Consider the following 12,407-nt stretch of genomic DNA (forward strand, 5'->3'; position numbering starts at 1 on the left):
GGTAAATCAACGTTATTCAAATTCCGACTCGTTTAACAACGCGAAATTTAATACAGCTAAATACTCACACTTTTGAAAGCATCATACCGTAAACATCATTTTACTTCCACTGACACGGCAATCTTGAAAGCGAGTTTAAACTATAAAATAATTTCAATTTCTCGAGTCACGTCACGTCTGTAAATGTGAACGAACCTTAAGTTGAAAGCGAGAGTAATTGTCGGTCTAGGCTGCGCGAGCGCATGGCCCGTTAACGGTACCCTGCGTAAAACATTCTCAACATAAAAGTACTTCCCCTAGGAATAAGCATTCACGTTTTTTTTTTATTACTTAGCTGGGTGGACGAGCTCACAGCCCACCTGGTGTTAAGTGATTACTGGAGCCCGTAGACATCTACAACGTAAATGCGCCACCCACCTTGAGATATAAGTTCTAAGGTCTCAGTATAGTTACACTTACAGTCACGTGCTCTTTTTTCTTTATACCTTTTCTCTGCATAGACGAAAATGCTCACGGTTAGTGATGTTAATTGGTAGCTTGAACCCGTATTATTTATTATATTGTCATTAATTATATTGTCCGTCTGAGCCTTGAAGTCGGATCGCATTTCTGCTTTGGGACAGAAACGGGCGGGTTGGTGGTACCTAGATGTGTCGTCACATTAGACTTTCTACAAGTAATTACACAAATTTTAATTACACTATGCTATTCCTTTATCGTGGACTTCGTGCATTTGATTCGCAAATTTTGTATATTATGACATTTTTGTAACCTGTCTATCGTGTGATTATACGTATCGGTTAGCAGGGAGTAAGTAAAAAATGGCCGCACTTTCCTAACATTTACAAATTCTCTATTTAACTTATTTATAAACTTTAATTTACATATTATTATGTAAATTTTAAGAGTTTTATTTCCGTTTTTCTTTTTCTATATTACATTAAAGTAATTCATAAAAATGTTTGGTTAAATTTTATTGTTTTTGTGAATAAAATTGAATAGCGACAAATTTAAAATATAATCAAGTTTTGGAATTGTTTTTTTATTTTACTCAAAAAATATTCTCTTTCCATATTATTAAAGCGTTTTCGTTTCCGTAACCACCAGAAGCGGTCAAGCACCACACAGGCCATACCACTTTCTCTTTCGATAGCTGATCGTGCCACCTATACGTACACACAATATTAACACATGGATCTCCGGGCGTTCGTTGTTACATCATGGATAAGTTTAGCTGACGCATCATTTGAAAGGTCATCATCTATTCATAGTATGGCACCTCGCTTTCCATAATGTTTTAGGGGCGGATCATATTTCAAGATCATTCACCTCTGTTTTCATTTAGTGTTAGGACATCATTTAGGATTGATTGGAATAATTATATTGACAACCCGGTTCTATTCGTAAATGTTGTTTAAGGATTTCTTAAATAAACAATAGAATATTTTTTGGCAAATTGGCTGTGATTTGAATTGGGAAAAAATGAGATATCCTACATCAAACGCGATTTTTATTTTCGCTTGGTCTTGGCAATAGGCGACGGCACCAACATAACATCAAGTGAGCTGTAAACATATTCGGTTGAGATCAAGGGTAGTAAGAAATGTCGAGAATATTATATTAATACTGTGAATTTAATATAATGTGTATTTGAGTTGAAACTTTATTTCGTCAACAAAGTAAATTGAAAATCGAACGAAATCTTTTCTCTTCTTAGAGTCACACCATTATGTAAATACCGGGCGTGGAACAACTATTGAACTTGATCAGTTAATTAATATATATTTTTTTGTAATCCCATAATTTATTACATTTCGATTTGTAATTTTATTTCCTATTACGTAATTAATGTTAACTCCCAGAAGATGATATTTGATTTGGTAGCTGGTTGCGCAACAACTAACGTCTCGAATACAAGTGAAAGTGTAGTGTCTTTTTCTATTTTATAGGTTGTAAAATTTTGGTAGGCAGCGGCTTGGCTCTGCCCCTGGCATTGCTGACGTCCATGAGCGACGGTGACCACTTACCATCAGGTGGGCCGTATGCTCGTCTGCCTACAAAGGCAATAAAAAAAACCCATTTCTGTAATGAAGTACGTACTTAATAAATGTTCACAATTGACTTCCACGGTGATGGAATAGCATCGTGTAATAAAAAACAAACCCGCAAAATTATAATTTGCGTAATTACTGGTGGCAGGATCTCTTGTGGGTCCGTACGGGTAGATACCACCACCTTGCCTATTTCTGCCGTGAAGAAGTAATGCGTTTCGGTTTGAAGGGTGGGGCAGCCGTTGTGTATACTGAGACCTTAGAACTTATATCTCAAGATGAGTGGCGGCATGTTATGTTGTAGATTTCTATGGGCTCTAGTAACCACTTAACACTGTGGTGGGCTGTGAGCTTGTCCATCCATCTATGCAACAAATAAATAATTATACTACAACTGCCTTCTACAGCGTAAAAAAATCATATTAGATCGGAGTCGATTACTACCAAGGCGTGTTTGCTTAGATTTCTGTTATTCATACCCTCGGTACCAAAGTAGACAAATTTATATTGTAAATTAGCGTCAACAATGAGATTAGAAACAATAGACGGAGGCTCGAGTCCGTGACTTCGTAGCAACATTGCAGGCGTACAAAGGTTTGCAGGCAAGGCCGCTGGGCCTACAGCCTGCGTGGGAAGCCTTACAAGCAATAACAAGTCCTACTGCAAGCGAAAATTGAACAAAACAATTTGCAATCTATTCCCAAATCTCATGTGATATTCAAACAAAATTCAGCCGAGTAATTGTTATAAATATGTTATGGACATATTTTTTTTATTGCTTAGATGGGTGGACGATCTCACAGCCCACCTGGTGTTAAGTGGTTACTGCAACCCATAGACATTTACAACGTAAGTGCGCCACCCATCAAACATACAATTAACAATTAATTCTTGGGAGATAATGTTTTTACATACAAGAATGATTTCCTGTTTATAGTTTCGACTGTATTTTTTTTTTCTTATTTAATATACACAGATTTCAATTAATAGATGATTTAGTACGTTAATATTCCGTTTGGTTCACACTCTTAAAGTACATAACGGATAATTTAGTATGTTAATATTTCATTTAGTTCACACTATTAAAGTACATAGCCCACTGTGAAGCAAGTACTTTATCTTTGTTGCAACTCTTGAACTTAGTTCGGTTTACGCAACAAGCTGTGTTCGATAAAACCGACATTTCTAGGAACCGTAGTTGGCGCTGTTGGTATCCGCTACACCTTGTTAGGAAAAGTATTGAAGGGCCTTTGAAAGATATGTTTCGGTAAGACAGCTAGAGTAATTTACGTTTGTCTTTGAAAGCAGTTTATATGGGTTTAGAACTCGTGGGAACAACATATCGAGGGACTACTTTTTAAGGTATGTTATTTTATTATAATCTATTTTTATTTTCATCATGGAGAAGAGGATCAGTTTCGATAATATGTGATTTTAAGTCTGTAATCTTTAATGATAATTTAAAATTCCAGGTCTATTACATTGTTTACGTGTTTTAATTTTACCTCATATGTGATGTTATTTTGCGTTATTTATGATAAGTGGACAAGTCTTGTTGAAGCAACATTACGAAAATTACGATTTTAAATAATCCTTCAGTACCTTTGAGACATTATAATTTCTTAGACCGTGTAAAATAAAAGTAAAAGTGCGAGATACAAACGGTAAGATATTTTTAGTAATAATCGTCATCGTGGAGATTTGACATGGAAATAATCAGTCCGAATAACAATTGGAGCTTTCAACACGTTGGGCCTTACATAGTGGTAGAAAGACATATGCAAAACGAAATGTTTCACATAACAATACAGCAATCTACGGCACCTTTTAATTAGAAAGAACGCCAAGATCACTATTGGTAGGGCATATTGTGAGCCAGAACTGTGCGATATCGCAATCCTGCCTATCTCGGCCGCGAAGATTTTTTTTATTGCTTTGATGGGTGGACGATCTCACAGCCCACCTGGTGTCAAGTGGTTACTGGAGTCCATAGACATCTACAACGTAAATGCGCCACCCACCTTGAGATATAAGCTCTAAGGGTCTCAGTATAGTTACAACGGCTACCCCACCCTTCAAACCGAAACGCATTACTGCTTCACGGCAGAAATAGGCAGGGTGGTGGTACCTTCCCGCGCGGACTCACAAGAGGTCCTACCACCAGTAACAGAAGATATATATCTGGTTGCAGACAGCCTTTACCTCATGCAATTAAGAGTTTTACCTCATTTCTCAAACTCGGTGGTAGCATTCAAACTGCCAATGACTTAGCAACCACTTAGAATCGGGTTTGCCTTAAGATTGCATAGGGCAAACCGATCTAATGCTATAAAACAAGAAAGAAAAAATCCAAGTCGAATTTATTTAGCGGTTAAATTGTCTACACGAAGCAACGCATCAAACCGCTGACGGCTTTACAGTCTTATCATTGACCCTAATTTTAGAGAACTCGCTCCCGCCGCTCTGTTACTCACTACTAACCATGTGCGGATAAAATTATACACGTGTGCCTCTTACTGGAAAAATCTAAAATAGAACTATGACTTATGACACTGCCGACAAGCATCGCATACCTTCGATAAAAAAAATTGGGGATATTGTATAAAAGGACTTCTTTTCTTTTCTTTTTGTTATTTCCCTTCTAAGCAAACGAGCATACGATCCATCTTTTTTTCGTTTTTTTTATTGCTTAGATGAGCGAATGAGCTCACAGCCCACCTGATGTTAAGTGGTTACTGGAGCCCATAGACATTTACAACGCAAATGCGCCACCCACCTTGAGATAAAGTTCTAAGGTCTCAGTGTAGTTACAACGGCTGCCCCACTCTTCAAATCGAAACGCATTACTGCTTCACGGTAGAAATAGGCGGGGTGGTGGTACCTAACCGCGCGGACTCACAAGAGGTCCTACCACCTTAACAATCTGCTTCATGGTAGAAATAGGCGGGGTGGTGCTACCTTACCGCGCGGACTCACAAGAGGTCCTACCACCTTAATAATCTGCTGGTGAGCAGTTACCGTCGCTCATGAATATCAAAAATGCCAGGGGTAGAAACCGCTGTCTACTGCTGAGTACTCACCGAAAATCTCGTTTGAAGGAAGATGTGTCATAGCGCTAAGGAAACACCGTGGAAGGGAGTTCACTCCAAAACCGGATAGTACGTGGCAAAAAAGATCTTGGTAATTTGGATTTTGGATGAACTTTTTTTTTATTGCTTAGATAGGTGGACGAGCTCACAGCCCACCTGGTGTTAAATGGTTACCGGAGCCCATAGACATCTACAACGTAAATGCGCCACCCACCTTGAGATATAAGTTCTAAGGTCTCAGTATAGTTAGTTACAACTTCGCTCCGGAGGCGCGCAGTGCGATGATGAAAACGAAATGGATCATCTCAAACAATTTCTATATACACTATCTCAATTCTTTTGAAATTAAACTGTATTTTACATTCTTTTACAAAATCTGTAATAACACTAAAGCTTTACTAATACAATTACGATATTAACTTAATTTCATAAAAGTATTTTCTGCGAATTTAGCGTGTCGTAGACATAATTGTATCTAGTTTTACAGTTTTTTCTCCCGTTTTTTTCTTATCATATCCGACATTTTTTATACTTCAGGGTCCGTGTTCACAGGCAACTGTTATTCCAATAACTCACCGATCTAGTCAACATTTTACTTGATTCATCACTTTTAATTAAATAGAAGTCTAAAATGAACACTAGCTTAAGATGTTGCGGAGTTCTAATGTATCCCAGAACCACGTATCTATGAGCCCCAAGTAATGTACAGTCAATCACCAGCCGCATTAACCAGTTACTTAGAATAAGGCGCCATAAAATGAGTGAATGATTGTTAATTTCAAAACGTAATACCCTATAAATTATATAGTTGGCTAATTGTTGGTTTTCAATTCTAACGGTATCTATGCAACGTCGTTAATTTATTACAGTTATTAATGTGACATAAAACGTTGAACTAACATCAATTATTTGAATTGTGTAATAGTGGATTTGAAAGTCCCTTAGTGAAATATATAAATTGCAACGACTTTAGCTATAGAGGTATGGTAATAATTTGTGCTTTACAAGGTTTGCTCTATTTCGTTTTTCAAATTGAATTTCAATTTAAATTCAATGAAATTCAATTTAATCAACAAAATCGTAACGTCTCAATTTTGTTATTTTGTTTCATGTTTGTGTCGATTTTTTTTTCTGGTAACTTTGTTATTCTCATTACATTCTAATAATAATAATTGTTTGTTGTCTTCTAGTTCTATTAGTACAATAGCGAGCCCGGTAACAGACTACTGCAGACGTGAAAGAATGAGACGTAAAGATTATAAATGTATCATGCAACGTGGATTAAATTTACCTAATCGAAAACTGACTAGAAGTTACAACTAATATCGTATAAATTTATAAATAATTCAAAAGTTAAGGAATTCAGTAATAATTTTGAATTCTTAACATTTCCTAACAAAATCAAATATTGATAAACAAATTTAATTCAGTTAGTTCCTTTTGTGTCTATATTAAAAAGAAACATCGTTCCTTTTTCAAATGGAATTTGCCAAGATATCTTATTATACTACAAACTGAATATAAAAACCCGTTACATTTATACATTTATACGTTACATACGCATGAATTTTCCAATGTGCAATCTTATATGTAACGCGTATTACTACTATACTGGCAACGATAATAAATTCCTAGTGACAACGCGTCACCTTGCCAGCGTTCGTTGACGCTTCTATGTTTTGTCCAAGTGACCTTAAAGCCTAAGCGTGTTAGACTAATCACAGCTAACTATTGATACGTCCCGTTTGCTCTAATCGCGCGAACTATGCACAGGAAAGAGATACAGCAATGCGAATGATGATTTGAGTTGCCAGCGTTCACCTTCATGAAATGTGGACGGCGCTAACGAAAATGAAGGGCGACAATCGTTTCTAGTGTTTGAAGGTAACCGGCTTGTGTACTAATTGCTATAAATTCACGTTGCACTAGCTAATACTGTGTGTCTAGGAGGACGAATACAAATATTAGAATAGACAAAGGATTTTACTACTTAAATGAATTGAATTTGATTAATGACGTAACACGTAAAGAGTTTTACTGGAGATATACCATAGACAACTATTGTGTACTATATGGTAACTATATCTACACTAAATGTAATAACATCTATATTATAGGCCTATACTATTCTTGTTAGGCTCCGGTCACAGTCCTCGTCGAACCCGTCGCTTGCGACGAAGGGCTCGACGAGTAAATTAACCCATAGACACAGCCCACTGAGTTTCTCCCCAGATCTTCCCAGTGGGTTGCGATTCCGATCCGGTGGTAAATTCAGCGAAGCCGTACTCTTGCTAGGGCAGACGTTAGCAAAATCTCCGAAGTTGAACCCCGTGAGCTCTAGACCACGCGTAGTTGGAATAGCCCCTTAGGCTACAAGCGATAGGTAAGGAGAAATAAGAAAGACTGGGAAGCTCTGGGCCACTGTAAACGAAATAAAGAATATGTCTTCTTAAATGCGTTTCTTTTCGATAATAACTATAATAGGTATTCATTAGAGTCTTTTTGCTTCACAAGCATGAACAATACCGAAATGAACAATAGTATTCAGTTATATGACGTCAGTGTTGCACGTCCTTTCACTCAACTTTCACCGTCCTTGGCGAAGAATATAGCTACGAGAATAAGCAAGCTCATTTTATACTAAGCCTTACTCCATTGACTTAGAGTTGGAGAACGCTTACAAAGGATTTAAATAACGGCAAAACTAAAAGTGTTAGTATATTCGCCAGCTTCTGCAATATTCAAAGAAATTGCCCTCCCATAAGCAGGATATACCTACATTTCTGTGTCTAAAACAAACCAAATAGCATTTGTATTGCCAAGTGAAAGTGAATTAAACGAAAAAGTAATTTAGGATATTAATCTAAAGTTTCTCCGAGTTACTAGATGACATTCACCAGATTAAATATAACAGCGTTTTCGTTTTTGCTACTAAACATTGTTTAATATTTTTGAATACCATAATTTACTACTCCGTTTAAAAATGTTATAGCGAATTTGTTTTCCTGTCTAATTTGTGGTTAAAATTCAAACACTTTTCAAACGAATTTGAACGTTAATAATTATAACATCTCCATATTATTGTTTTTGTATTCTGTTTTCATAACCTAGTTGCAAGTTCCTTAATTTTCCTAATTAGTTGATATGGGTTGTAAAAAACTTTTAATCTGATGAGTATTGCGTTAACAAGAAAAGAAAGATCTTTCCGTTTTGTGCTATTTCATTTTGTTATTACTCACCACAAAAATGTGCTCACCATTACTTACAATTGCTAAACTTTCGCCCTAGATTTGAATACGAGCTTGGAGCTGATCTGTGTGCTCAGTGCGAGTTTTTTAACGTTCCGATAGCGTAAAAGTTAACTTAAATTTGTATGGAGATCGAGAAGATAAAAAACTCGCACTAAGCACACCGGTGTTAATTGTTTAGGGCAGCCCTTCGACATCACTTGAACACATTTCGAGAAATATGATTTAAATATCATTGGTTATGTCAAAAAAAAAAATTACTGTCTTTTAGGCAACAACCATACGGTCCATCTGACATCTGTAAGCTGTCACCGTTGCTTATGGATTACAGCAATATCAGAAGCATAGCCAAGACGCTGCCTATAATTGCCAATGAATGCTAAGCAATCTGATATTAATAAAATCATATTAAACCTTTAAAATAGATAATTACTTAAAGTTTACTAGATAAATGGTCTTTTAATTTTAGAATTGAGTTCATGACTTAGCATAATTAAAGTTAATTTTATTTATTAAATGGAAATTGTTATAGACATGACTTATGATTATTTTTCATGAAGTTTGTGAAGTAAAAAACAGTGAGCTCGTAAACACGCACGACTCCTGTTTATAACGCCATCTATGAATTGGTAATTCGAACTATGAAGTTTCATTCATAAAAACTGTAGATTCATATATATTTTTTTAAAGATTAATGCGACAATAGTTTGGTCTCTAAAAGTTCGAGTTTCAAATTAGATTTAAAAAAAAAGCGTGTGTTTAAATTTTCTTTTAAAAAAGATTTTTCTAAAATATAATATCTTGAAGCATTTATTTTATAGCTTTACGATGCAATTAAAAAACTCTTCGTTAATTTTGAATAAACATTTCCTCCAATTTTCAAATCTCAATTTCCCATAGATTTAGATTTTCTCAGTACGTATACTGTACTACATGAATGCTTAGAAGAAAAATATTATCGTAACATTAAATTGTGAAATATAGTATCGTCACATAAAATTAACCGCGAAAATGTGGAAAACTTTAGTCAGATCACTGTGAACTAGTTGCGGAATTATCAGAATATAATGTATGTACATATTTGTATCGTAAATTCACAAGTGTCAAATATCATAGCATGTTTTGTCCGGGCAGTGCAGGAGACAGGTTGCCCACCAGATAACCCTATACGAGTGCACGAAAATGCGAACAGGCCGCGATAATGATAACAGAGCTAGGCGGGCCTTTCGCGCCACAATCGTTAGATAAACATATAGGTCACTGAACCGACCTAGTTTCGCAGCTACGCGTGTGTGCGTGATTTAGTCAAAAAATCACACAAACGCAGCTCGCCGGCACGTACGAATTCGCGCGTTACGACACGCATGGAAACTTAGAGTACGTATTAGTTAGAACTTAGGTATTGTAATGAAATGATAGAGTTAAGAGATAGTTGAAATTCTCACTTTTATTTTTGTGTGTGTGTTGTTATAGTGTTACCAACGAATGCTATACGGTAGAGACTTAATTAAGGTCGTTGTACTAAAAAGCTATCTTAATCTTACCTACTTTCCAAATTTATCAGTTATATGAATTCGTTATTGACAAAAACATTTTGATACTTTTAAGAAATTTTTATTTAAATGTTTTCATGAGAAATAAGTCTCACAATACTCAGTGTCGCTTACGCTCTTTTCAATACATGCAGTGGAACCACGTGGCATGTTTCTCTCTCGAGATTCAAGGGTTATGATTGTAATTTATATATACTGGTTATAAGACGTCATGTGAGCCCGCACGGGTGGGTACCACCACTTTACCTATTTCTGCCATGAAGCAGTAATGCGTTTCGGTTTGAATGGTGGAGCAGCCGTTGTACTGTAAGAACTGAGGCTTAGAACTTATGTCTGATGGTGGGCAGCGGCATTGACGTGGTCGATATCTACGACAGGCTGCGGTGACCACTTGACCACAAAATATTAACAAAATATTTCAATCTCGTTAACAGTGCAAAAAAAAACATATTTAAATATTTGGTCTACTAGATGGACGCTGGTAACATTCATTTTTCGGAATTTAATTGATAGTTCAACACTACAAGATTTAAACGAGTTATTATATTAATTTATCATAGATCAAATAATTTAAAACCTTTCAATATTAACACCACCTTAGGGACAACATCGAAAAGCTTTCAACCTTATTTTTAACACGAAACTATTTTCAGATCGTCATTGACCAGCGCCTTAACGGATTTTTCGATAGATCGAACAACTGAAATTCAATAATGCATCGATCGTAGCTTTTAGTAGTGATAATGTGTTATAATTTAGGCAATACTACTAAAAATAAAATTAGATATCTATATAAGAAAAATGAAAAAAAATAAAATTGTCTCTTAAAAAACTTTTGTTTTTATTAAATAAAGAACGTATATATTTATATTTACTATGCGGATTTTATTTTCCAAAAGTAGTTTCAATACCAGTAAGTTTTGACACATAATCAGTTGGGAGTCACGAAAGTGCTTCCACAAGCTAAATACCAACCCACTTCTCATATCTAACTTACCGCTCTCTGACTCACTTTAGGTAGCCGACTTCATTACGGATTAACAAAAAGTTTTAAAGTCATCATTAATTTACTGCGAATTAATCTTTTCGAAACTCTTGAAAAAATGTGCGGTGCATCTGCTACACCATCCGTGTGGATTCAAGCATGTGATTGACATTATCGTATAAGAATAGTTTTAATATGTAACGTGAGTTTTTTTTTTTGTTAAATATATTGTCTTTTTATTGTTTATACTAATTAAGATCTTAATATTTTAATTATTAATTCTATTATTGTTTTAATAATGGAATGGAAACTACTTCGTAGATGATGGATTGTACTCTGTGATATGGACTCCAGTAACTAAATATCAGGTACACCGCAGTTTCATCTGCTTTGGATAACAAATGAAATATATATATAACTGGATTTCTTTAATATATACTATACTGTAATAGATCTTGACATAAGAATAAGAAGGATTAAGTAGACTCGTAATTATAAGATCTATATGAGTTGAACCCCAATCCAAAAACAATCTTACACTAAATGAAATGGAGAGATATTTTTGTAGCGCGATTAGTATTAATGCTTAAATATTTATAATTCTGCATTAACATCTGACAGACATACAGAATTGGGCTCATAATTTAATGAACGTTCTGTAGATAAAGTCTTCAAAACAAACGATAATACCCTGATAACCCATATTTTAATAATCATTGCAGATATGCACAGAAATACTTGAAAATCGCCAACAAACAAATGAAACAAAGATTCAATGATATCATAGTTAAATTTAGCGCTAGAGGGCGACACTGTTTTAATAAAAATCCAATATGGCCGACCTCAGCGTTAATAATTTTGCATGAGAAAATTGACATTTGGACTTTTTTTTTAAGCGTAATTAAACCATTCAAAGCAACTATGTTGAAATGCTAGGTAATATTTTGTATATGAGTGAAATTTAAGAATTTTAGAGAAAAGAGGCGTTGATGGCAATACAATTGAAAAAAATTTAACTGATAATTAATAAAACTCAATTTTGTAAATTTTAGGTCGAAGTATTTCACCTTTGCCTATTTAAAATTGTAAAAGTGTTTTTAGTTGAATAGGCAGTTTTTAGTTTAATAGTTACAAATATATTATATATTATATTGATTACCATTGAATCAAAAAGCCTATTAATTCACATTTGACATTACCGTAAAACTGTGAAATACCGACTAAGTACATCATTATATTTTATCGTCTACTATGGCATGTATTGTAAGCAATTCGAACGAGATTTTTACTGCTCTGAAATAAACAGTTTGTTTATTCTATAATTGCTTTATATCATCAGCTTAAAATATTATGTCAATAGTAAAACACGAGTGCGTTGCCGATTTCTAAGAAAACAATGAATGAAACGACGAGACTGAAAAGTGCATGCCAACGTGAAAAATAATATAAAAGCTGTACAAGACGAACACATCATCATCTCA

At 35.0% G+C, this 12,407-nt stretch overlaps 1 protein-coding gene across 4 annotated transcripts in view; it reads right to left on the reverse strand.

The window, feature by feature from the left end:
* Hr4 (nuclear hormone receptor 4) overlaps nucleotides 1–12,407 on the reverse strand; it is a 132,631-nt gene that overhangs the window by 49,270 nt on the left and 70,954 nt on the right. The gene's annotated exons all lie outside the window — the stretch shown is intronic.

Source organism: Bombyx mandarina, chromosome 15 (assembly GCF_030267445.1).
Source record: "Bombyx mandarina strain Sakado chromosome 15, ASM3026744v2".
Lineage (NCBI taxonomy): Eukaryota > Metazoa > Arthropoda > Insecta > Lepidoptera > Bombycidae > Bombyx > Bombyx mandarina.